This window comes from Marmota flaviventris, chromosome 14 (genome assembly GCF_047511675.1).
Source record: "Marmota flaviventris isolate mMarFla1 chromosome 14, mMarFla1.hap1, whole genome shotgun sequence".
Classification (NCBI taxonomy): domain Eukaryota; kingdom Metazoa; phylum Chordata; class Mammalia; order Rodentia; family Sciuridae; genus Marmota; species Marmota flaviventris.
In genome coordinates, this window is record NC_092511.1 from 50,845,727 (window position 1) to 50,873,301 (window position 27,575).

General features: G+C 44.5%; 1 protein-coding gene and 1 long non-coding RNA gene across 2 annotated transcripts in view; one reads left to right on the forward strand and one right to left on the reverse strand.

The window, feature by feature from the left end:
- Positions 1–3,301: 3,301 nt before the first annotated feature.
- LOC114091979 (uncharacterized) lies at positions 3,302–4,567 on the reverse strand. The gene is made up of 3 exons (XR_003582604.3): positions 4,324–4,567; positions 4,057–4,167; positions 3,302–3,924 (listed from the first exon to the last, which is right to left on the reverse strand). It is a non-coding gene; the product is annotated as an uncharacterized lncRNA (long non-coding RNA).
- Positions 4,568–5,127: 560 nt separating this feature from the next.
- The window catches only part of B3gnt2 (UDP-GlcNAc:betaGal beta-1,3-N-acetylglucosaminyltransferase 2), a 29,408-nt gene continuing 6,960 nt past the window's right edge, over positions 5,128–27,575 (forward strand). Inside the window, exon 1 of the mRNA XM_027934323.2 lies at positions 5,128–5,349. The gene's annotated coding sequence lies outside the window, so the exon portion shown is untranslated. The remainder of the gene's footprint in view (positions 5,350–27,575) is intronic.

Genomic DNA, 27,575 nt, shown 5'->3' on the forward strand with positions numbered 1-27,575 from the left:
GAGGTGGCCTATAGAGGTAGGACAAGCCTGGGATTCCGGACTCACACCCAGGGCCTACAGGAGCTTGTTTGGTAACAACAGCACCCCTAGTAGAGAAGTGGGGAGAAGGGTGAGAGGCTTTCACATGCTTGCTGTGATGGAAATCTTGGGAAGGAAAAGAAAGTGAGGGAATGTGGCCCTGGCTGAAGAGCTACATGAGTTAGGCTTCATAAAGAGACAACTAAGGCAGAATCCACTGTGCCTCTCACTCTAGTCTTCCTCGTCTTCGCTTATGGATCCTCTCTCCCTCCATCATGCCATAATATTCTGCTTTTCCTGGCACCTGAGTTATCCCTTCTACTCACCCACTGCCCCCAAATCTTTCAACATGGTCTTTTGGAACTATAGACTTCAACATGCAAGCTGAATCAATGTTGGTTTCATCAATCTGTGCATCCGACAGTTTATCCATCCATCCATCCTTCATCCACCTCTGCTCAAAATTTAACTCACTTTCTTTTCTTCCCTTGCAGCACTGGGAGTTGAACCTGTCGACTTTCACTCACTGTGTCCCCCAGGGTCCAGAGGTGAGGGTGGATCCTCTACCAATTGCCACTCCTCCACCTCTTGCAAACAGTCTTGCTCCTTTGAGGAGACTGTCACCTCAGTCATATTCCCTCTTCCTTTCCTGGTTCTTTCCATCTTCTGATCTCCTGTTTACTCCCTCTTCCTTGCTCTAACTCCTGGCCTTCATACCACATCCCCAGTGCCCGCCCACATCCTGGACAACTTCACTCATACAGATGACCCATCCAGTACGCTGCCTCTTAACTCCTTGATCTAATATTCTTCAACGACTTTCTCCTCTACTTTTCCCCTATCACATGCTGGATTTGCCATGACCCTACAGGTCACCCTCTGAGCCCACACCCTCTGAGCCCACATTAAGCATCCACATCTCTGACCAATCTCTTCTCTTTCTCATGTGATCCCTTTGAGCTCTCCAGCCCATTGACATCTGTCCTTTCTCTCTGATCATGCAGCATGTCGATCTCACTGGCCAATGTTCTCAATTTCTTTGCTCTTCTTCCCTAGCAATTCCCTCACCTGGGCCTGTGCCAGAGTGGACGACTGAGCTGTTGGAAGAAACCACAGAGGAAAGCCAGCAACCTCAGGTGGAACGTAATGCAGTCTTGCTATCTGGCTGTTTCTCTGGTCATCACAATCTTCCTTATGTCACAGATTAGGAAGTCTTCAGGTGAAAAGGTTTAGTTATCCATACCAAACCTCCCTGGTGCAGCCTCCTGCAATCTTCTTCCTTCTGTTACAAAGGTAAAGTTGATCGCTTGCATGAGATCAGCCTTTCCACTCACTCTGATTCCGTTCCCCCTTGGATATAGGAAACTCATGTCCTCTCCCTGCTGTACCTTTGTCTTCCTCTCTCTATGGGATCCTCCCAATCTATGTTTAAATACACTCAAATTATACTATCCTAAAAATATAAAAATATATAAACCAGAATGAGCAAATCCATTGCTGACATAACATCCCTCTCTAGCTAGTTCTCTTCCTGGAGTTGCACAGGCAAACCTTACAAAAGTTGCCTTCACTCGGTGCCTTTCTTCATTTCTTCAGTCCATTCCAATCTTTGCCCTATGCCTTCACTCCACCAGTCCTGCTTTAAAAGTCTGTGACACCAAGGTCACCAAATCAAGTGGATGTTATTCAGTCTTTATTTCATACTGGTCTCATATCTTGAGGGCTGCTGAATCTTGCCTCTTTCTCACAGCACTTTGGCTCCTTTAGGCTCTGCTACCCCCATCTCCTCAAGCTCTTAGCTTTCTTCCTGCCTCTCTAGTTGCTTGCTCTTCAATTTCTTCTGCCAGACAGTTTGCTTCTGTTCAGATCTGAGATAAGGATGCATCAAGGATCAGTCCTAGGCCACCTTCTGGTCTACTGTCCTCTCTCCCATGAGACCTCCCCACTCCTGTAGCTTCACCATCACAACTACACCAGTTACACCAGCCAAGCCTCTGCCCAAAGCACCAGAATATAACCAACTACCTATTCAACATCTCTACTTGGACATCTCACAGGCATCCCAAACTATTTATTGTTTGAACGTTGTTAGCATTTATTCTACCCTTTTCTCCTGGGTTCCCTATATCAGAAAATGGCACCATCATCCACCTGATTGAATCAGTAGAAATCTGGGAGTTTTCCTTGATTCCTCCTTATCTGAATGATGACCCAAGTCTTGTTGGTATCTACTTTTCATTGACTGTACCATTTTTTTCTAGACAAACACCTTCCTAACCGTCCTTCAGTCCCACCCCTCCCCACTTCCTTCTTCACATTGCAGTCAGAGTGATCTTAACCAAGGTGCATTTTTTTTGGGGGGGGGGATTGGTAATTGAACCCAGGGCCATATCTCCAGTCTTTTTTGAGACAGGATCTTATTAAGTTGCTTAGGGCCTTGCTAAGTAGCTGAGGCTGACTTCAAACTTGGCATCTTCCTGCCTCAGAGTCCTGAGTTGCTGGGATTACAGACATGTGCCACCATGCCTGGCCCCAAGGTGCAAATTTGAGCATACAACTCTAGCTTCAGATGGCTCTTCAGATAAGGTCCAAACTCTGTAACACGCTATACTAGGTATTGTATGTTCTGACCCTGCCTACATCTCCACCTTTACCCTTGATAGCTTGTATCAGCCAGGAACTTCTCTTGGACTTCCCAAATGGTCCCACCACCTTACATTCACTTTGGTTCATATCATAATTGCAATTTTTTAAGTGTATTCAATTGTTAAACCCCTTTCTCCAGCTAGACTGTGAGCTCCAAGAGGGAACGGTATGTCTGCCATGTTCACTACTCCAATGCCTAGCCCTCTGCTCTGCACCTCATAAGTAGTTAGCACATATTTGTTGAATAAATGAATAAAACCTCTACCTACTGATGATGAACCCAGTCCTTAACTAAGAGTAGGGACTATAGATAAGTGGGTATGAATTCTACATTGAATTTTTCCCCCAAGTCGCAGAACGACTGTTGCTAATACACTCCAAGTTGGACTAATTAATGGCAACTTGGAGAGAATGCCCTTATTTTAAAATTTCAGGGCCTGGGCAGCCTTTGGCAGCTGTGAAGGACACAAGCTTAATTTTCTTGTTGGTTGCCAGCTGACATTGTAGCAGTTCCTTTACTAAAAACTGCTTGGCTGGCAGTCCTTGAAAGCATGTCTGTGGCTACTGGGAATGAATTTTAAAAGAAGAAACTCACACAGTAACAAAATATCATTTTGATAGCTTAGAAGGATCTTCTTCAAATATCAGCTTTGCCCCCTTACAACATTTAAAGATCAAAACAGAGCCTACAAACATCTTTATTTAAACCAAGGGACATGACTTAAGATTATTTATTTTTACACGAATTGATTTATCTATTAATGTACAGTTTCTGTAGATTTCTTCTAATTTGTTTCTTTAAAAGTTTTGTTAGTTTTATAAATTATGGGAATAAATAAAACTGGAAAAACAACATTCAAGCTTTGTATGCCCTTTTAAATTTACCTCCCTTTCTTACCCGCCCCAATCCCAAACTCCAGTAACTATGGTTAATGGTCCATGTGCATCAATCCAAATGTCTCTCCTATGAATGCACAAAATACAACTTGTTTCTTGGATTTCACGTCATAGTCTTAGTAAAATCATGTGATCAACATAAAAGCAGGAAGATCTTGAGACTGCAATTCATAGCCCTTCCAGATCCACTGACTCACAGTCCTTATTTCTAGAGGGTCGTACCCACGTGGTTCTGTGCATCCAGCGACAATGTGCTCTTTAAGTGCTGATGGTGATGATGGATTGAGCTGAATTTGAAGGTACCCGAAATTTCTTACATTAGCAATTCCCTCCCTTTGGCTAACTTCACCTCTTGACAGCTTTCTGAGAAAAAAATAATAATAATTGCAAATAGTTAATTCCTCAGAACGATTACCCAGAGGGGATCATTTTCAGCCCAGGGGAGTAAGGACAAGGTGAGGCAGCGCTTGCAGGTGCACCTTGGGAGGGTCTTACCGGCTAGGCTGGACCTTTCGAACCCGCGCAACTTCTCCATCCGGTCGCGCCAGGTTTACCTGGGGTCCTAAAGTGGTGTCAGCCGGCGGACTCCTAGTGGCATGCAGTGCTCTGGCGAGACAGCAGGGGCGCTGGGTTAGGAGCACGCTTCGGTGCTCAGAGAGGTCTGGCTGGTGGGTGTGGTTGACGCCTAGCCTCCATCCAGCTTGCCTAGCCGAGCAATGTCGCGAGGGGTCAGCGTTCAGCTATTTGGCTATGCCTAGGTACCTGCATTTTGGACTGCGGCGTCGGGTTAGCAGCCCCGCGCCAGGCACCTTGCATTTCCGGCTTCCTGAGACACGAGGGGGACCTCGAGGAAATCCTCTGCACTTCACTGCTAGGAGGAACAAGACTCCCCAAAGGTCTTGGGCAGCTTCAAAAACCCGAGGATCTTGTGGCAGTGCTCAGTGGGCACCACCCTAGACCTCGGGCATCCAAGAGGTGGCTGCAGGTACTGAGTGGGCATGAAACAAAGGTCAGGTTCCACTTTGTCCCTGTACCCGCCCCCCCCCCCCCATCTCCCACTGCCGAACGATTTCTAACCCACCCCTGCACCTGAGGGGCGGCTGGGATTCACTCTAGGCCCAGTCACACACTAGCCCTGGCCAGGAAAGCTCACTGGGGTCCTCATCAAGTGTGGCGCTTTCTTTCCTTGCATCGAGCGGACTGAAAAGAGGGGCCAACTGAAGACATTTAAGTTAGACCAGAATTAAAAGTGATTTTTTAAAGTTTCAAGCTGCCCTATTTTTCGAGAAGGGTTTATTTCCTAGGGGGTCCCTTTTCTCCAGTGTAACCCCTTGCTTGCTAGGTGTGGACGTGGAGTTCGTTGGGTCCCCGGAAGCCACGGGAAGCACGAGCCTGGGCGGGTCCTGGGAGCCAAGTAGCTGGCCGGCAGGAGACCGGCCTTCCCAAAACTTGGGGCGCGGGGCGGACTCCGGTGTTGGGCGGTGACGCGAGGGGCGGCGCCGAGCCTGATTGGCGCGTCGGTCGGGGGCGGGCCCAGGGCAGGCGCCGGGAGTCAGCCGCGGCGCCGGGAGCCGGAGCCTTGAGAGAGGCGTAGCGGCAGCGGCGGCAACAAGTGCTGGAGGCGAGCCGGAACTGTTCACGCCGCAGACTCCGCCGGGCCGCCCGTCCCGGGCGCCGCGCATGGAGCGTGAGCGGCGGCGGTCGCCGGGCTGAGCCGCGCGGAGCGGCTGGGACGTGGATGAGGCCGAGATCTCCCGCCCCGCCGAGCTGGAGCTGCTCCTGGACAAGGTAGGGCCCTAGCGGGTGGTCACCCCCACCTCTTTTCTTCTCGCTCTTCCCTCCCCCGCTGCCTACCGGGGCCCACTCTGTCCGCCCCCTCCCAACTCCCTGCTCCGGGGCCCCCTGACTGGACCCCCTCTTTCCTCCCACCTCCTCTCCAGTTCCGGCTCCACACCGGCGCCCCGGCGGAGGAAACCGTTCCTAGGTGGCTTCTGCCGCATTTACGCTTCTTGCCTTCCCCTGTGGTTTCTGCATCTTCCGAACCCTAGATGAAGAGGATAACGAAACCCCCAGTTGCGCGTCTTTGGAGCCTCTTGCTCCATTCCACACCCACCCCCTGGGGCCCAGGGACATTCCCCCTCCTCTCTGCACCCTAACTTCCGGGGGATCCGGCGCCCAGGGCTGCAGGATTTGGGAAGGGGCTTCTGGGTCGGGGCGTCCTCTTCTGGGGTATCTGGGTATTTGGGGGAGGGGAGCCGTGTGCGATTTCTCTCTGGCACCCCCGCACCCCACCCTCGCACTGCGCTGGTCTCCAGTGCCGCATGGGGAGATCAGGTGTTTTGTGAGCCAGGGAGCCGCCGGCACCCGCTCCCCACCCCCAACCTCTTGCGCTGCCACCTCCGGTTCCCCATAGACTGGTTTCTGCGAAACTTAGGGAGAACCTTTCGCTTTGACCTCTAAAAATATTTCCACGCTGCCCGCGTTGAATGATTAACCAGGCTGCTGGTCCGAGACACCGCGAGGGTGAGGGTAGCTGGCAGGCCAGGGAGCGCGCAAAGCCGCTCTCTGAAAAACACCTCGCCGGGAAGGTGGGCGTGCGGGCCTTGGGCTGTCGTGCTGGTCTGGCGGCTGCGGGATGGCAGGTGGACCCTTCTGGAGTTAATAAAACTGAGTCACCTTGTTACTTTCCAGGCCATGGTTTTTACATTCTGGGTTGGGGAGCCGCTGAACCCCCTCTTTACCCATCAAGTGGAGGAACAGATAAGAAATACCCCACAAGTGTCATAGCGTGAAAGGTCGTCTTTAAAAAAAATTACATACATTTATAACCTCGGTTGTTGGTGGGAAGGCTTTCTCCTCCCTAAAACGTAGGGATCGTTTGTCTTGGCTCCCCTCCCTCCATGGCCGCCTCAACCTCCCCGACTTCGTAGACGTTGTTTAGAACAATTATTCTCCTGCCCCTCCCTTTTTAGAGCCTCGTCTGTCAAGTTGCGAAGCCAGTTGTTGAATATGGGCTCCTACTTGTTATAACAAATTCTTCCAGTGTAATTATTTGTGCCTCGGGAGGTGATGGGATGGTTAACGAGGTGGCGACTGGGCCAGGACTGGGCCAGGACTGGGAGTGGGAAGGTGAGGATCCTGATCGAGTGTGTGTGGGGGGGTCTCTTGTGCTGTCTCACGGTCGCGCCCTGTAGATCTGACAGCTGACCTGGAGGGAGGGTAGGTCACTTCCCTCTGCCCTAGTGCCTACTTCTGCTTCTTTTGAATAGAGGTTATTAAGCCTGATGGAATTTGGGAGAAGAGAGAGCCCGTGTGCTCTTAAACCAGATTAGATTGTAAGACCAGAGAGGTGAAGGAGCCCTGTTAAGAACTCTGCTGGAGTAATTTGAGTAACCCTTTTCCGCCCTGCCCAGCCTTCACAAACGTGTTTATCATAAGACCTTCTGTTGGAAACTCTTTTTCAGTGTGGAATATTGCTTTTTTTCCTTGGGACCCTCTCTGCAGAGGAACTCACTTCTCTTAATTTAGTTTTCTGTATGTATGTTTGTATGTATGCAGATGGTGTATGTATGATCAAAGCCCTAATTCTCCGTTAAATTTGAGTTCCCACCCTCTCTTTTCACTAGTCTTGGTTTTGCTACAGAGGGTTCAGTGACATAGGGTGAATTGTTTTTCATCAGAGCCTTATTTCCCATATCTGGTTTTGGGGATGGTAGTGTCTGCCCTAAGAGGCTCTGTTTGAAGACATGTAGGATGATTTCTACTCCTGTCACTGGCTTGTTGAAGTTATGGAGGCTTTAATGAGGGGTCCTGGTGCAATTAATATAGAATTTCCTCCTGGCATCAACTTCCTTTTACCCCAAACTGTGGGAACAGTTAGATTTGTCTGAGGATGAAATCAGCCAAATTTGGCAAATGCATTAAGAAGGTTTTTAAAATCCAAGGAATATGGTAGTCTTTTGAGGAAAATAAGCATAACTTACTTGAATTGATTTTTTGGGGGGTGACTTATGAAGGAGGGCTGGGTAAATAGATGGCTTATGTGGTTAGGAAGATTTCCTTGTTTTAAAAAAATCATGATTTAGATTTCTCTAAAACTTCTATATTACCATTATGCTAAAAATAGGAAAGTGGAACTGGTAATTCATGATTGACTTTACACTGTACTCTTGTTCAAATGTGATTTTTTTTAAAAAAAAAAGTTACTTTAAAAAGCAGGAAGATCCAAGAACATTAATCATTTTAGTTTACATGATGCATTGTTGGTATAAGGCAAAGATGTTCTAGATAGAGATGTGTGAGGCTTTTTCAGCTGATGGAGGGATTAAGAGAAAAGGTGAATCCTTCTTTCTGAAAACATTAGCTTTTAATGATTTCTAATAATGTTGAGTTTTTTGGAAAACCTAATTTAAGAATGCTGACCATCCCTGAAATATTGCTTTCTTGACCACCAGGTCAGTCTTTTTAAAAAACAAACAAACCAAAAAACCAACTTTTTTTTTAAATTGTAGATGAACACAGCACCTTTATTTATTTATTTATTCATTCATTTTTTATGCGGTGCTGAGGATTGAACCCAGTGCTTCACACATGCAAGGCAAGTCACTGCCACTGAGCCACAGTCCCAGCCCCACTAAGTCAGTCTATTAATTCTTTCTAACTTCTTCTTTTTTTTGGAAATATTTTTTAGTTGTTGATGAACCTTTATTTATTTATTTAATTTATTTGTATGTGGCGCTGAGAATCGAACCCAGTGCCTCATGCATGCTAGGCAAGCGTGCTACCACTGAGCCACAACCCTTATTTAGAGTTCTTTTAATATATTAACATTTTAAAATTTTTTATTTAGTGTTGTTGTTTTTTTGATAGTTTTATTAGTTTGTTAAAGACTTTAAAAATTACTGAATGCAAACGGATATTTTTTTTCCCAGTACTGGGGGTTGAATTCAGGGGTGCTTTATCCTCCCAATCCTTTTTGTTGGGGGATGTGTATGCCATGGATTAAACTCAGGAGCTCTCGACCACTGAGCCACATCCCTAGCCCTATTTTGTATTTGATTTAGAGATAGGGTCTCACTGAGTTGCTTAGCACCTTGCCATTGCTGAGGCTGGCTTTGAACTTGCCATCCTCCTGCCTCAGCCTCCGGAGCTGCTGGGATTACAAGCATGTGCCATTGTGCCCACCCCCCATCCCTTTTTATTTTTTGAGACACATTCTCATTATTTTGCTCAGGCTGTCCTCAAACTTGTGATCCTCCTGCCTAAGCCTCCTGAGTCTCTGGGATTACAGGAGTTTGTCACTGTGCCCAGCTAAATGGTTGCTTTTATAAATACTGAGATCCTGCAACTGGGATAATATATAATCTACTGCAGCAAATCTAATAGGATATATAAATTACCAATACTGAAAGATTCTCATAAAGGCCTTTTGGTCTTATGTATAAATGCTTAGGGGAAACTAAAGTCATTTTGATCAGTTGCCTGATATTTTTTGGTGTGCCCAGAAAGCTGAAATGTGAATTAAACTAGTCTATGGTAAATATTTGCTGGCTGCATAATCAAAAGCATCCATTAGGGGCTGGGATTTTGACTCAGTGGTAGAGTGCTTGCCTCGCACACATGAGGCACTGGGTTCGATCCTCAGCACCACATAAAAATAAATAAATAAAATAAAGATATTGTGTCCATCTACAACATATGAAGAAGAAGAAGAATGCATGCCCCCAACAGGTGTGGGTCCAGTTGTTCTCCCGCCACTGCCTCAAGGTGGGATAACTGTTAGTAGGCACTTGCCAAATTTGTCTCCAAATTGTAGGATGAATATATTCCTCTCTCTGGAGAGGCAATTACTGTTCGGATAAGAGGTGTGTACATGTGTGGGGTAAGGCTTTGAGAGAATTGATGTAATGATTTCATCATCACCCACTGGTGATGAGGCTTTGCCAAGTCTAACAAAGCTTCAGTGAAAAGAACTTATTACTTGATGGAGAATTTTTTTTGTGTGTGGGGGGTGGCGGCAGTGGCACACATAGTGGCCCAGTCTCTACTGCTAGAACAAGTTATTTGTACTGAGTTTTCTATTCCTTACAACTCTTGAGTTGAGTTTTTTACACTACTTAAATTGCTCCTATTGTGAGTTTTATGTCCTTTGCTCAGCAGCTTTGTCTTGGTTTGATTTAATCATTGTAACAAAATCCAACCTTTGTGAGAGTCAGCATTGTTGATAAAGTTATAACATCTAGAAATATTTGTGTAATTTAAACTTTCAGCATTTCCATAGTTAAATTGAAGAACTTTGTTACAGGTTATTTTCTGTGCCTCTGTAAATATTCCCTTGTTGCAGGGTTTATATTATTTAAAAAAAATTCTCATGTGGCTACAGAGGGGAAATTCCCAGTAGCCAGGAAACCGATACTTTCCACTTTTCATTCTGCAGCATTTTAAACCAAGTTTATTGCTCAGATGTGTTCAGTGTAATGTGACTAGAAGGTTCATTGCTTACTGGAATGTTTTTTTTAAAGGTATCATCCAAGGTAATCAACTCTGGAGTGTGGGTGGTTAGGTTCTATCAGTGGTGGTGTGGTGGTTTAATGGTTATAAGCCTAAACTTGAAGTCAATTGGATGATTTTTTTTTTTTTTTTAACTTGAGGTATAACATGAAGTGTGTGAAGTACCCAAAGTGTGAGCTTATGTGTGTGTTTCTACCTCCCAGATCCAGAAATAAACATTTCTTCTACTATAGAAGGTTCTGGTGTTCCTTTCTAGTCAGAACGTACTCCCTAGAGGGAACAGTTATTCTTACATCATCATAGATGTGATTATATCATCATAGATTGGTTTTACCTATTCTCGAACTCCACATAAGTGGAATCTCAGAATGTACAGAGTGTGTAGTCTTTTGTGAAACAGGCCGGGATTTGAGTTCTGTTTTGCCACTTACTATGTAACTATGGACAAGTTACTTGACTCTGAGCCAGTTTTCTTGTTGTGAAATATCTCATAGATATGCTGGGAAAGTTTATGTGAATGATATACCTAAAATACCTAGCACTGTGGCTGATAGGCAATTTTTTATTTCATTAAAAAGATAACTAAAGCAACTATGTCTTCTCTGTTTATACAATCCATTTCATTATAAAAGTCAGGTCTTTTTTTTTTTTTAATATAGGTCTGTTTTTGAAAGTTAGGAAACTAAATTTGTTTGTTTCAATACTTTGTTGATGTGGCATTTAGCTTAAAAAAATGTATTATTTGTCTCCTATTACTTTCAGTGGATTTTCCCCCTTATTGAAATGTCCCATACATAGCTCTTGATCTGCTAGCTGTGTTATGAGCTAGCGTGCAGAAGGGTGCAGTAGTGAGAGCTGGTTTGCATTTGATCTTGAAGTGTGTGGAAGTGTTTAGATGAAAGTCATCAGTAAGTGCCCAAGATGCTCAGAACATTTACTGCTGCATTATGTTTTGTGAAGTAATTATTTCAGAAGTGAAAGCACAGGGCCAATTGTTTTAATTGCATGCTTCAGACAAGCCATTTAAAATGTTTTCGACTTTTGTAATCTTAACTCTATAAGTGGTTTTATATATTCAATGGTCTCATGTCCCCAGTGGGTTTATTTGATACTTCTTAATTTTGGACTCCTCCTTCAATTGTAACTTGGGTGGTATTTTAACATTCTTTCCAAAAGTTTTTCTTATATTTATTTAGAAACAACATTCAAGATAAGGTGAAGGAAATTAACATGAATCCCAATGTGTCTTAACACTAACTATTAACAACTTGATTTGGACCCTGTAAGTGTTCTTCTCTGCACATGTATACTTCTAGAATGACCTCAGAAAAAACACACTGCTGGCACTTTAGGCTTATTTGACAGTGTGATGGCTTGCCTAAGAGATGCCTGGCAGATGGGGCAGGTATATCAGAATGCCTAGGTTCAGGCCCATTCATATTCTAACTCTTGCTTGTAGCTCTCCCTCTTCTTAGTAGTGCTGGGAACCCAGTCCCCTGAGTCTCTCTTTAGGGAGCCTCCAGATTGCAGGAACTGAGAGGGAATGCCTATTCTGAAATCCTCCTCCTCTAGTTAAGAGCTCAGATGATGGCTGGTGAAGTGGGCTGTGTTCAGTAGCTAGTGTCCATTGATAGAACACCTAGCACTGTGCTCTGTCCTGGGTGTGTTTACTGGTGGGTTAGGCATGGTTCTGGGTCTTGGCCTACTGAAGTTGGCTGTCTGGTAGACGCTGAAAAGGAATTGGTGAGAATGCTTCTGAAGAGGCAGAAACAAAGTATGTGTTGGGCAGTCAAGAAAGGCTCCCTGAGGAAGGGGCACTTGGACTTAGCCTTGAAGAATGAACACATAACTTTTCAGGAGCAGAGAAAGGAAGGCAGAGGTGGCCATCCGATTGCAGCCTGAGAGAACAGGATACTGCGAAGGCTCATAGAGCCATGTCAGGGGAAGCAGCAAGGTATCCTGTGAGTTTGGAGTGCAGGGTGCTTTGGAGCAGGTAACAGCCTGCAGCACAGCCTCAATGACTATGCAGAGGTGTGGTACTTGATAGTTTCAGAGGCAGTGGGGAGCCATTGAAAGTTCTTGGGTGCACAGGGTGTGGTGACATGTCATGGTCAGACTTGCATTGAAGAGGATGAACTTGAGCCAGAGAGGTGGATGGGAGACTGGACTGATCAGGAGCCTGGGTCATTATATAGACAGCCTGGTGGGGCTGTCTGCTTCCTATTTCCCCTGCCCTCAATTTGTTCTTGGGAAGAAACTGGAATTACCTTGAGTTCACTTCTCTGATTCAGACTCCAGTGAGTCCCTCTCTTCCCCAGAATAAACCCCAAATTCTCATGTCACCTATTGGGATGTGGATATCCTCGTCTCTCACCTCCCTTCACCCCTCCACACACTAGCTTTCCTGCCTGTGGCCTTGGTGCCGCCTGCTACCTCCGGCTGCAGTTATTCTTCACCCTTTTCTCTCTGATCACCCCACTTAACACAGCCTTACCCTTATTCCTTTAGTTTTTGTTGTTTTGTTTTAGACATTGCTTGGTTTAAGTGGGTGCTTGTTGGAATTTATTGAATTAGGCCACCTCATTAGCTTTAGTAGGGGAAAAACTCAGTTCAAAAACAGAGCAGAGGTGGTACAGGATTAAAGACCATGTGTGTTTGAAAGAGGTGAGAGATGAAATGACTCATGGATGGGTGGGATAAGATTTAGAAACCAATTAAAGAAGATGTGGAGGAGGAGGTGAGCTACAGACATGGGCCATTGGGATGTCATTTAGCATACGGAATATTAGAGTCTGTGGTAGTGTCTAAGGGTGCAAAGGACAGGAGTGTGGGATGAGGGAAGACCCAGTAATGGACTTGGTCCATTTTGGGGGGTTGAGGCCAGGAATTAAGGCTGCCAAGAGGGAAGAGAATCAGGAGGTGATAGGGTTTGCCCCAAATGGGAGGGTAGAAGTGGTGGCCAAAGGTGTTGGGTGCCCTGGGAATCCAGGAGAGTGCAAGGATTGTGAAGATGCTAGATGTGAGGGGAATTAAAAAGGGGTCAAGGCAGGACAAGGGGCATGACAAGAGTGAGTAATTGCAGCACCTGGAGAGAGAACTTTTCAGTGGAGAAGTGGAGATTGCTAGTGGTTCAAGAACCTAGGGGCACAGCAGAAGTTGTCAGTGGGGGTGACTGGTGATGTGGAGATCTTGCAGAAGGAGGGTTAGGTTCCAGAGCTGACATCAAGTATCACTGTAACCATGGCAACTCACTTAGCTTCTGTTTCCCACTCCCTTGCAAAATAGGATAAAACCTGCACAGCCACCTTTCTGGGTTTATTTTAAGTGTAAATCCATTGAAATTGTGAATATGAAGGTGTTAACACTCTAGTAAGGTATTTCTATGAACCATAAATTTGCCACAGCTTATATAATTTTTGCTTCACAATTTTTATCATTTATTTTCTTTGAAAAGCACTCAACATTCAAATGCTTCTCTAAAGTGTTGCTTTTTTGAGTCCTGATCAGGGAGTGATACAGAGTGTGTGTGTGTGTGTTTAAACAAACCCTTCAGGTCTAGCCCTAGGTGTTCAGTAGGAAGCCTGGTGGTATTCTCAAAATCAAATATATTTGTCTAACACAGAAAGGGTCAGAGTGGATTTGTTACAAATGTCATCCTATCTAAATGTACCTGGTCCTCTGTATCCATGAGTTCCACAACCAAGGGTTCAACTAACTGTAGGCCAAAAACATTCAGAAAACAACAACAAATAATGCAAGGTAAAAAATACAGTATAAAAATACAGTTGCTTTTGGAAAATATGGTGTGTGTGTGTAATATATATACATAAAGTTTTATTTAGCCATAAAGAAAAATGAAATTATTTCATTTGTAGGAAAATGGATAGAATTAGAGACTATTTTGTTAAGTGAAATAAGCCAGACTCAGAGGTCAAGGGTCATGTTTTTTCTCTTATGCAAAATTTAGAGAGGAAAAAGGAAAAGAAAGGTGGGGGTGGGGTGGGGAGGATCTTGTAAACATCAAAGGGAGATCAGTAGAGGAAAGGGACCAAGAAAGGGGAAAGTGCCTGGGGAGTGATATTGGCCAAATTATGTTGTTATATTGTGTGCATGTATGATTTGTGACAACAAACCCCGTCATTAGTTTTCAAGCATAATGCACCAGTAAAATAATGTGGAAAGAAAAAAAAAATTGCTTTCGTAGTGTTGACTTTGTATTAGGTAGTATAAATAAATAATCTAGAGATGATTTAAAGTATACTGGAGGATGTACATATAAATTATATCCAAATACTGTGCCATCTTAAAGACTTGAGCATCAGAGGGTTTTGCTGTCTTCAGGGTCCTAGAACCAGTTCCTCATAGATACTGAACTAATGAGATATTTTTTTTATATATATATTTATTTTTTAGTTGTAGTTGGAGACAATACCTTTATTTTGTTAATTTTTTTAATGTGGTGCTGAGGATAGAACCCAGGGCCTCGCACGTGCTAGGCTAGCATTCTACCACTAAGCCACAACCCCAGCCCTAATGAGGTGTATTTTTTACACTTCTTATTTTATAGCTGAATTTGAAACTCATTTATGAGGAACTTTTGTAGCTATTATTCTTTTAAGTGAGATGCAGTCATTTTACTTTTCTTCTTTCCCTTCCTCACATAGAAATTATTTCCTTCAAATGAACTTAAAATATCTATGGATAGCCCTATTTTTAACTGAATGTTTCTCTTTCGAGTTTTTGTTCCTCAAGGTTTGATGGATCCTGTTTAAAAAACAAAACAAAACTCTTTATAATTGAAGTTTCCAAACAAGTATGACACAGAGAAGTGTATAATAAAGCCTTAGGTGGCCAGCGGTTCTTTCAGCTGGATGATTTTCTTTTTTCATCCCTCCCCCACTCATGACCATACTGAAGGGTGTGGAGGTCCACAGTGGGGAGGCTACTGTTAGTGTAGAGGCAGCCGGAAGCTGTGGGGATCCAGCAGAGGGAATGCCCCGAGGGAAGCTCTAGGCACAAGGATGGATTGCTGTGGTCCTGGTGGTTCCACATGTATGGTAGTGTACAGTATGTGACCGTGACATTCATAGATGTACTTAAAACTGAGGTGATTTAAATTGCTTGGCAAAAGAGGCCCACTTTCCTAGCTGCTCAGCAGTGTGCCCATATATTGAGCAAACAACATGATCTCTTTTATTTTGGCAACACGTGTTTTTCTTGGCAAGTGGTGGGAGAAAGCTGTGTTACTATTTCATCTTCTTTAAATAAGTAGCCATAAGTCTTGGTTGAATGATTGGATGATTCCTCAACCTCTTCCTTTAATAGGATATTTGGATGAAAGGCCAGAAGGTCATTTGTTTGGAGGCTTTGTTTTCTAAACTCACATGATTTATTTTAATATTTTAAAAATTGAGTTAGAAACCACAGTGCTCAAGCCTCTACCAGTAACTAGTTACAATTTAGCCAACATTTGAGAAATGGAGAAGGGGCAGGGAAGGAATCAGCAAAGGGAGCTGGGAGAAGAGCCTTTTGAATTGTTTTTGCCACCCAGGGTCACAAGTCACTAGGAAGGTGGTCTTCTGGAACAAGAATGATTTCTGATCCTAGAGAAGGGGACACTATATGTGTGTGAAGTGGTGCCGGGGCGCATGGTGGTTGGGTGCATTTCTTGTCAGTCATTTATGGCACTTGAGGGTGGGCTGTGTAGTTCCGCCTCCCTTGGGGTTCAGGGCTGGATCTCAGGTCTCTTGGAACCATCCTGGTTGGGAGGCATTGCTGGTGTGGAGGGTGGTTTCCAGATGGTGGTACTCTTTTAGCGGGGCTCCGGTTTGGGGAGATCCTGAATGCCAGGAGGAGAGGTTAAATCCAGAACCCTACCCCAGTGCTCACAGAATAGGAGGCAAATTTGAACCCGAGTCTTGAAGATAAGAGTAGAATGTGGCTCAAGTGGTAGCGCGCTCGCCTGGCATGTGGGTGGCCTGGGTTCGATCCTCAGTACCACATACAAACAAAGATGTTGTGTCCGCCAAAAACTAAAAAATAAATATTAAAAAAAATTTAATTAAAAAAAAAAAAGAGTAGAATAAAGCAGCAAGAGAAAGGGCATTTTTAAGCTGAGAGAAGCCAGTCTGAGCAAAGGCATGGGTGGGAAGTATAGAAGTTGTTTTTAAGGGGTTCTTGTGCTCAGAAGGCTGCCAGAAGGGGATTTTGAGGTTGTCATGCTTGGATCTGGGGTCAGGTCTTTGTGAGAGTCCTCAGTGAGGATGGGGATGTCTGACCTCGCAGCTCTGATTTGGTGTTGGGGCATAGGTTCCCAGTTCTTGACCCTCTGTGCTCTCTGGGAACCTCAGACAAGTTTGACATCTTGGGAGCCAGTTTGCTTATCTGTAAGAGGAGGATAGCTTCACAGAATATATCCAGTTGGCCTTTGGCACACTTCTGGGCACATAGAGGAATCCTTAGTGACCAAGGTAGGGACTAGGTGTGCAGTTGTTGATTTGCCTTGTTATAAGGATTGTCCCATTTCTTGTATTATTTCCCTCCCCCAAGGTGTTAGGTCCTTGGCCAACCTTCCTGTCAATTCGCCCTTTTTAATACATTATTTAAAAATCTCTGCACAGGCCAGTTTCACAGAATGTTCTGTATGGGTTTGTGTGTATGTGTGTTGCTAGGGATTGAAACTGGGACCTTGCACATGCTGAGCATGTGCTCTACCACTGAACCACAACCGCAGCCTTTGCTGTGAGATTTTTCATGCCAGTTTTTAGAAGAGTGAGTCAGGCAGCTATCTCAAGGCTGCTCCTCTAAGAGACTCCACGTGGGTAAGTCAAGGAGTCCTAGAGTTTGAGACTGTGTCCCTTATGCTCCTTGGTATTCCCTTCACTACCAAGGGCATGTTCTCTTTTAAGAAAATATGTGACTGAAAACCTTCCTCTTAAGAGCCAAGAAATTGAGACCTCCCAAGGCAATTTATTAAGTTACCTAAAATAAACACAATGAATGTCATTGGTGTAAATTTAAATGTTTATTGAAGTTACAAAAGAAGGCAATTTTTTAATATGTTTTATGCAATCCCTAGTTAGAGAGTGTTCACACAATGCTTTCCTTATTTTTAGAGCTTGTATTTTTATTTTGGAAGAGATACAAATATAAACATTTTAATTTCAGGAAAATTATGGAGATGCTGTCAAGCTCTGTATGTCATGGGATAAGAATTACCAAATATAATTGCATAGAATTGGGAAGGACTGGTTATTTTGAATTTGTCCATATAGTACCTGTGAGAAGTGACATGGATGGTTCTTTATGTCATGGAAAATGGCAGGTTGAATTTGGTTGTCCAGGTACTTAACAGTAAAGTGATTCTTTTAGAATCTGAATTTTTTACTTATGTTTGTGATCAGTTGTCACAGCCTATAGAACTACATGTTGGAGGATGTCGTTTTGAAAATTAAAGAGTTTGAGGGGAGTCAAAATTTTAATTTTGTTAATTGGTCATTAATTGAGTTTTACTAGATAAAATAAGTTACTTTTATGTTGCCCATTTGAAAATATTCTTTCTTAATTGATTTCCCCAGCTGTTCTGTATATGTGTCTGTAGGTATGAGTAGCCCACCTAGCAGATGCTGCATTACCTCCCCAACCCCCATACCCCTGCACACCAAGGTTGCCAGACTGGGCTTGATGGCCTACTTATTTCCAGAAGCAATTACATAAGTTCAGCTTGACAACTCAGTTTATATAATGGGATCTGTTTCTAATCCAGTACTGCAATTTATGCATGTGCATATTTATTAATTTTTAATTGCCTCTCCTTTCCTTCCCCCATCCCTTGGGCCTATATTTGTTTATAGATTAATTTAATTGTATGTGACTGTTTCCTGAGAGGTGGTTTTAGGTGATGTACTGCTAACTTTACATGATACCTTTACACAGTCCTGATGGGTGAGGTGTTGAGAAAGCTTGAGAATTGGAAAAGTCTTATGACCTTGTGGACAGGTGTGGCTAGGACTGGCAGATAGACTGGGCCAGGGAGGGTTGCTTTATATGGGGAGAGGTACGCTGGATACTAGGATCTGTGTGTGAAATTATCTAAGACTGGTTATTTACTGCAGTATTAAATATTCTCAATCAAAAAGATTATAAAGAATAAAGATTTTTCTTTAGGTCCTACTGTCTTTACTGCCTCTGCCCTTTCTTTGTCTTTCTTGTCCTCATTTATTGTCTTGAGTGGCAGTCTGCTCTAAAGACAGAGCCAGGCTTTCTGTGGTATGCCTGACATGTTATCACATAGTGATAGGTCAGATAAACATGGGTGAGGTGTTGTAATAGCAAGGAGGAGGAAGTAATAAAAGTGAGTGCAGTCCAGGTTGGGAGAAATGGGAGTGTAGGGCCAATGGGCGTCTTAATTTTTTTTTTTTTTTTTATGTTGATAACCCAGAATTGAAGCTGTAGGTTGTGGAAAAAGATTTTGCATTAATAATAATTCTCACTGCAGGTTCTCCTCATCTGTGAGTGAATTGGTTGGAGCAGGTGTTCTCTTTGGCCTTGGAAACGAAATTTTTATGACTTTTTTTCTGGTAATGAAATTGGGATATGATCCACGTGTGGAATGCATGTGAATGTTGTTGGAAGGACGAATAAGAGAGTGAGGTGGTGCAGTTTGTGGTTAGCACAGTTTATGGTCAGTCACCTCTTTTGTTCCAAGGTGGCTGACTGTTCTCTCGGAGCAGGAAAGCAGGGGTCTGTCCTTTAGCAGGCTGTAGGGATCTCTTCCTCAGGATGTTGTGCTAGAGGGGAGAGGAGGCAGTTTCCTCTCTGTGTAAACAACTTAGACACAAGACTCTGCCTGGACGTGTTTATGACTAGGCTAGTTTAAGCCCCTGCCAATCTCCCGTTCTTTACTATAGGTAAATAACTCACTAATCCAATGTGACCATGAAACACGAAACATCTGCAAGGATTCTACCTGAGGTGTGGAAGGTGCCTGCATTATGAGACCAGTGCCTCTGGACACCTCAGTTCAGGGAGGGTACCCAAGTGGCCATTTTGTCTACATTATTCCTTTCTCAATTTGATGTTTTAAAGATCTTCAAAATTCCCTGATCTTTCTTGGAATTGCTTAAATGTTCCTCAGTATCCAATAAACGCTACTGATCTCAGGCCTTAATTAGTTTTAGGAAGCGCAGCTTTGCTTGGGGATTCTTGAAGTCCTCTCTGAGCCCCACAGTCTGGTGATAAGAAGTGCATGAGGGTAGACTCAGGGTGGACTCCTCAGGGTCCAAAGCCCAAACTCTGGCTCCACCCAGATTAGCTCTGTGACCTCAAATTAACAGCTTCACCTATTTTTTTTTTTTTTAAGCTCATTGTGAAGATGAAATAAGATGGGAACATCTCTAGATGGGAACTAGAAAAATGGGCAAAGGGAACGTGGAGTAGGAAAATCTGGAAGGAAGTCTGTGGAAAGATGGTGTGCATTAAAACAGGGAGGTGGGTTTTTTTTTTAATTTTCATTTTTAATGCAGTAAAGATTTAAAGACAATGTCCACTATCAGTGTTAATGACTCCATGCTCTTGCGGGTACAATGAGAGGGTAAATCTGTCTGGCTTTTTTTTTTTTTTTTTTTTTTTTAGTTGTTGATAGACCCTATCTGTCTGTCTGTCTATCTATCTATATCTGTCTGTCTGTCTATCTATCTATCTGCCATTCCTGGCCCATGGGAGTAGCTGAACTTAAGGTCGTCCCTGTGAATTTCCAGGAACATCAGATAAAACACAGACACATACTTGACCTTTAAACAAGCTTCAGGACAGCTCCTCCACTTGGCCTCAAGCTCCCCAAGTGGGAGAGAGAGGAGCACGGTTCTAAAGTGGGCTTTTATTGGGAGGACCCTTTCTTAGAAAGTTCCATCCAAAAAAGGTAAGAAGGGGCGGAATTACAAGGGAAATGTGAGTATAATTCAGCCCAAGGGGACCGGGGCAATGTCCAAGTCACAAGCCTCTCCACTCCAAGACAGAAGATGCGAATCATTCAGAGCAGCTCCCCACATCTATGTATGTGTCTATCTATCTGTTTACACGCGGTGCTGAGAATCCCAGTGCCTCACACATGCCAGGCAAGTGCGCTACCACTGAGGCCCAGCCCCAGTCTGGCTTTTTTTATTGTGGGGGAGTAAGGGTGAAGGTGCAAGGAATTGCTTGATTAGATGTTACGTGACTTCAACAGGTTGTGCTCCCTTTGTAATTTTTCCAAAGGCAGAATTCACATGACGAAAGAAGACATACATGGGAGTGAGTTTGTCACTTCTTTTTGTTATAGGGAAAACCAGGAAAACTCAGGCTCATGGATTAGCAGTTGGTCAGGCAGACCAAACATTCCTGTGTGCTGTGGGCAGTGATGTGGGGATCTGATGACAGGAGGCTAGCCTGACCTGTGCTCTGAATCTGCTTCTGGAAATGAAGTCTCAGAGAATCTGAAAGCCCACTATGTTTGTAATCATTGTGGACATCCAGTTTGGAGTTCTTCATCTCCCCCCATGACAGAAGTTCCCATAGAGAGTAGATACACTCAAGAGAGAGTGTAGGCAGGCTACATCAAGTGTGAGAAGCCATACCTTGGGCTGGGGGTGTCCAATATTTATAGAAGGACTGTATCAGGGGCCAGACTGGATGTAGAGCCACACAACTTTATGCCAGTCCCCACCCCCTCCTCATTTGACAAGAGCATTAGCCAAGGGCCTCTTGCTCAAGATTTACAACTGTGCTTTCTGCATCTCAATGGCTCAACCCCTTTAAGACTCAGTATCAGTATATCTCTCTTTCTATCCTAAAACCCTATCATTCCCTGCATTTCTGGAATCTGTCCTGTTGCAAGCCCCATTCAAGTCCTGCCTTGTTTCCTGGTGTCAGCTAAAGGACTGTAGTGTATTTATTGCTCTTCTTCCCATTCTTGTACAGGAAGCATGTTTTATACGCTTTCCCCTTTAACTTCAGACTTAAAATGTTTATGGTTAGAGGTGACTTTTGATTGATGATACAGATATCTACAACTTGTGCCAGTTTTTCAGTTATTACCTCTCTGCTCCAAAGTCACCTGTTGTTGCCTGTTCTCTGAAAATGGATATGGGCCCTTCTATAAATGGAGGGTTCTTCCTCATAGGAGGAAGGAACTTGTCCTTCCTGAGCCCAGTGTCTGTGTGTCTGTGGTGAGGGTGTGAGTCTGGCTTCCCAGAGAGCCTGTTGCTGTCCCTGCATACCTTGGTGCCTCCAGGACACAGCTTTCACCAGTATGGTGCTGCTCTGCTTTGTCTCTCTGGCAGCAGTGGTTAGACTGGAACCTGAGATGGAGCAGCCTGGGCCTAACCCCGATCACCGCTCCTTGCACCCTGTCCTCAGCCACCATGTATGAGCACCCATGGTGCCCCCTGTGTGCTGGCCATCTACTTGTTCTCCTGAGCATTCCCTGAGCTGCTCTGCCCTGCTGTATGCTCGTGTGCCAAGCTCCTGCAGAGGGAACCTCCTCAGTTCCCAGTTCCAGCAGCTCCCGAGGTTGCCTGTGTGTACTCTGCTCCCACACACCTGCTCTGCCACCCCACAGCCTTGCTTGCCCACACCCCAGGTGGTAGTCCCTCTGCTTTTCCTGGTGACTGTGGGCTGTATCTGTACCTTCAACCCCCCCCCCCCCCCCCCGCCTTTCAAATTTGTCCTTTTGGGGCACTTTTCATCTGTCCCAGATCATCCTTTAGATTCTTACTTCATGTTCACAGTTACTCAATTATCATGTTCTTTGTATGAAACTTCCCTTGCTTAAATTGCTGTCTCCTAGTTGGAGTTGCTGTAAAGCGCCCTGTGCAGTGCAACTGAACAAGCAGAGGCTGGATCAGAAAGAAGTCTCTAGAGGGTTTTCTGAGAACCTGCCAAGCTATACATGCTGATACTAAGGTCCTAGAGTCAGAGGGGAAACAATGCCCCTTTGGATTCTTATCAAGGCCTTCCAGCTGGCCAGGGAGGGACTGCCTGCATTGTAGCATTTCTTCTCTAGAGTTACTGTTCTGCCTTAGGCAAGTCATGCCCTTGGTTCTCCATATCCCTCTCCTGTCATAGCCTTGGAGGTGACAATTACTAGAGGTCTAGCCTTGGGCAGGAAGGGAGGTGGAGGCCTCTGGTTTTGGAATGTGGCGGGGAGTGGCTCTGGTCTACTATGGAGGGAGGAGAGAGTCCTCACCTGGGAAGTACTGCTGACTCCCACACACCTCTGTTCCTGTGCTTGGGGATGTTCAGGCAGAGAGCACTGGTGTCATGTTGCTTTTGGTGGATGTGGGCCTAACTGGGGTAAACGGGGGTGACTGTGGCTGTACTTTGTACCCCAATTTATCCCTTAGGTCCAACATGGACTCACTGCTTCTGAAACTCTTACATCTTCTAAGAGTATTCTTCAAAAAATTTTTATTGTCCTTTAGTACTTAAATCAAGTGAGGTGGTATATCATTTAAATATATTATATGTACTTCAGCAGCCCATGTCTGAGTGATTTTCCACACCATCTTTTTGGAAAAAGGATGTGTACTTTAATTAATTGTTTCTACTCAGTACTCACAGTGTTCAGTGACCTTGACCAGATGACTGGCATATCTGTTCAGCAGAGGTTGAGTGCCATGTGCTGGGTGTCATGGTGGTACAGGGTGAAGAACTAGATCATGGCAGCTGCCTGGGTGTGGGCCAACCTGACCTGGGGAGGATATCCTGACCCTGGGAGGCGGGTGGTTAGGCTGGGCACCTCCTTGGACAGGTGATCTCTTGGAGGAGAAGCAGTGATAGGACCCAGAGCCCAATCCTTGGGAGTGAAGGGAGGTGTCGTAGCAGGTGTTGTAGGTCGAGTTAGGCTGCAAGGGAGCAGTAGCATGTGGTGGTAGCTGACCACACTGGGAGGGCAGCTTGAGCAGGGAGGGTGTGTGCAGGGAATGGGGCAGAGTGGACAGTGAGGCTTTAGCTTTTGGGTGGTGGCAGAACCTGAACTGAATAAAAGAGAGGTGAGGAGGAGGTGCAAGTGATATTGTGGAGGTGGGAACACAGGCCTGATCCTTGTTGAATGTGAAGAGCAGGAGTCGGGGGATATAGCTCAGTTAGTAGAGTGCTTGCCTCACATGCACAAGGCCCTGGGTTCAATTCCCAGCACCACCACCAAAAAAAAAAAAAAAAAAAAAGCAATGCTGGGGTTTTTCATCCAGATGCCCAGGAACTTGACCCATTGAAAACAGGGGACTCTGAAAGAGGGTCTCCACAAGGAATTCAGAAGCTAAGATCTGGAGTTAGATGGGCAACTATGAGTTCTTTTGGAGGTGATATTTATGGCAGTGGGTGGATGAGTTTCTAGAAAGAAAACTTTATTAAAGAGGCAGTGAAGGACAAAACTTGAGAAATATGCTGCCATTTATTGTTTGGTGGAGAAAGCAGAACTCCTGGGAAACAACTATTGAGTGCCTGTGGCATGATGGACGACAAGCTGGTATGGTAGGTTATATCATCCCCATTTCACAAATAAGCAAACTGAGGGTCGGAGAGGTGAAGTAACTTGCCTCAGGTCACATAGCCAGTAGGTAGCATAATCAGAAAATTTAACTGGTTGATCTGCAGCAGATGCCAGACTGGTTTTCTAGACTGAAGTTGGATCTGGGACATCTCCATCCTCAAACATCTGCTAGCCTTGTTTTTAAATTACATAATCTTTCCACTGAGGACCTAAAACCCTTTTAGTTTTATTAAAGGCAGGGCAAGATGACCTCCCTGTCATCATTTCTTTACCTTCCTCTTTTCTGAAATTTCTATACCTATTTATTTGAAAAATGAATTTAGTGATTTATTTTATTTATTTATTTATGTTTGTTTCTTCAGTACCGGGGATTGAACCTAGGACCTGGTGCGAGCTAGGCAAGTGCTCCACCATTGAGCTCTACCTCCACCTCCACCTTGTGATTAATTTCATTTTAAACGATAAATAACATTTGAGCAAATCAGCCGTGCTAGACTTTGTGGGAGTTGTAATCAATGAGGACCTGAACACAGCCTGCCAGACACTTTGATCTGTAGTGTTGCCTGTGGGGATGTGTAGGTGAATAGGTCCATTAGAAGTACTTTTCCCTTTTAATTTTTGACATGAAGGGTAAAACTAATGACTAGGAACCAAATTCCTCAAATTTAGCCTATAGTTGTTCTATAATTTACAGACCAGAAAGAGTCAGACAGCCTAGTGCCAGCCTCTCAGTGAGGAGTGGGGGAGTCCTCGAGCTTCCTGCCCCAGGACTGGCAGGAACCCAGGCTAGTCCTCTTGCTCCACAGAAGCTTTAGGTATGGCCCAGCCCTTCTGGTACCACTGAGCCTCTGCGCTCGCATCCTCATCACCCCACCATCTGCCATGAGTGCTGTTCTCTCCCCCAGAACCACTTAGCTGCAAACTGTCTCTGTTTATCCGAACAGAACCTGGAAGGGATTGGCAAAGAGCAGGCAACAGATGGAGCAGCCTGGGAGGTAAAGATTTAGGGAAGCCACTCTTGCCAGGCCCTCAGAGCAGGGGCAGGCACAAGGATATACTGGTTCTCTGCCCTCATCGTGTGGCAGCGGGCCTCGACTGCTTCTCTCTCTTTGGGAATTTAGGGATTGGGTTTGAGCAGAAGAGTGAGCAGGAAGCAGGACCCCCTAGACATAGAGGCTGCTGAATCAGACTCTCCTGGGGTTGAGTCACAAGTTTGGGTTTCCAGCCTCCTTGTCTCTCAGCCTGATTGGGTAGGAGTGTCCAGTCATTTTATTTCATGATTACAGGAAGTTTCTGCCCTATTTTTTTTTTTAATCCTTAATCTGTGTGTTAATTGGATTTATAGCACTGTGACAAAACACCTGAGATAAATCAGCTTAAAGAAGGAAAGGTTTATTTGCTTATGATGTTAAGAGATTTCAGTCTAAAGTCACTTGGCCTTGCTGCTTTTGGGCCTGTGGTGATAGAGTTCATCATATTGGGAGCAAGTAGCAGAGAAAATTGCTTACCTCATTGTAGCCAGGAAGCTGGGATGGAGGGGAGTGAGGTGGCAAGGGTGGAACAGGATCTGAGTCCTGATGTCTCCTCCAAGAGCATATCCCAATGATGTAACCTCCTTCCATTAAGCCCCACCTCTTAAAGGTTCCCCTCTTCCCAGTAGTTTGCTAAAGGTGACCCACCCTTTAATACATAGGCTTTTGGGGATATTTAAGGTCACCACCCCACCTTGGTGCTGGGGATAGTACAGGGCATCTTGGCATGGACTTTAGGTCTGGCTTGGCTCTGTACTCGCCTGAGCCCATTGTTAGGGGAGGCTAGTCCCTGCCTCAGGGGTCTGTGAGAATGGACTGTGGGTGGCCACCTTGATCACATTCACATCTTTTGGCCAAGACTGTGCTTCAGAGTTCATAGAGCTTTCAGAGCTGTAAGAAACCTCTTAGGATCATCTGGTTCACAGGTTTCCAGTCTAGTATCTGTGCATGAAACATGGGAATTGTTTCAATATTTTGGAGTTCTAAAGAAAATCACCTCTGAGCAGCTGAAAGCATGTGCTCTCAGCTAGAGTTAAGCCAACTGAAAAATGGTAGCTGGTAGCATTGGTCACCTCCTGTGACTGGGGGGGAGGAGGAGCACAGCTGCCAGTTGATAAAACAACAGGAAACTAGAAAACTTGATGTTTTCAACAACCATGGTTTTGTATGGGAGGAAAAAAATAAAAACAGCTCCTTAGTCAAGAAACTAAGGTCTTGAGAAATTGGTTTCCCCAAGGTCATGGAGAAAGCTGCGGGTGTCACCGTCTGTTCTCACAGTTTGGTGATCTTTCCCCATGTTCCAGTGCAATATGTAGCGGTCTGGAGCAGACTGCCCCGTCTCGGATCCTCCCTTCCTTGCTTCCTGGCGAGGAACCCAAGAGTCCTAGTTTCCTCCTTTATGGAAGGAGAGGTGATTGCCTTTTGCCTGAGTAGTAATTCCCTAAGGGTTACTTAGGACATCCCTGCCTCCCATATCTGATTTTTATCTAATGGTAGTTGAGTGGGTTAAAATGTATAAATATAAAGCTTTTAAAATAATTATTCTAAGAAGATTAACTACTGAAAATAAAGCTAGCATCCCTTCAGTTCCTTTCATCGTAAGCCTGTACATCAGGATTCACTTGCATCATGGTCTAAAACTCAGACTCTGGGATCATTTTGCCTGTGTTTGCATCCTGGTTTTACATTACCAGCTGTGTGACTTTGGGCAAATTCCGTCATTCCCTTGTGCCTCAGTCTCTTCCCCATCTGCAAGGTGTGTAGAGAGGCATTTAGAGGAGTAGGATTGCTGGTGCCTGGTCCATATTTATTAAAATAAAGCACTTGTGTTCACACGTCTTCTGTCTAGGAGTCATTTTTGATAGATGGTTTGGCACAGGCAAGGGGTGCAGGTGATTTGGGGCAGCGTACTGACAGCCTCTGTAACCATGGCAGGGGTCATGTTGGTGAGGCATTGTGCAGCCAGGGACAGGCCGGAGAGGGGCTGCGGAGGTGGGGCATGTGTGCTATGCTTCCTTCCCTGGGCAGTCTCCGGGTGCAACAGGGGCTGCTCAGAGGAAAGGTGATGTTGAAACAGCCTCTCGTCCTAGTTCCCTGAACAAACTAGTTCTGTCGTGTGTGGTATTTTATCTGGATGTTCACATTATTTGAAGCATAACATCCATTCTGTTTTGTAATCCATTTTCAGCTCACATTTTCCCTGTTTTCACATTCCTTTCTAAATATTTGAGTTGCAAAATAAAGAAGTTGTTTTTCATTCAACAAAATCAACAATTTTAGAAGTTTGAAAACTGCTTTTCCTCTGTTGGGGACGAGCTAAGGTCTTTTTTTTTTTTTTTTGCATATGGGAATTTCTCCTGTTTCTGTTATTATAAAAATTCTGTATTTCACAGTGAAGGTTTAATGCCATTTTCCCTAGTTTTGGGATAAGTAATTCTTCCTCAAATTCTTTTTGAGCAATGTAACTTCCTGTTCAAAAAAGGATACAGAATTGGGCTTTATGTCTGCAATGGGAATATTTAGTTAAGACACTTAGCTTTTTCCCACAGATGTTTTGATGGGAGTCATTGCTTTATTGTCTCCCCTTGAGTTTTTTTATAAGAGTCCAAAAAGCAGAGGTCATATGTAAGAATCTGTTGTGCCCAGGTCACAAGTGAAAGATGACATATAACCTTAAGGAAGTATGCAATTGATAATCTTGGTTTTTCTACCCTTCCTTCTCAGTAGGTTGGCAAAAAAAAAATACCTTTTGGCAAGTAATGGGGAAAGTTGCCCCAAATTGAACCTTTGGGAATGTAGGCTGTTCAAAGAAAGGCCTGCCTATTGTTTGAAGGGGCCGGATCTGGTAGGTGCTCCTATTTCCCTTTCTTTGAAGATTCTTGGCTATGATCAGATGTACATGACCCTGTGCTTTGGGTGTTTTCAGTCTTGAGCCATCCCTGAGA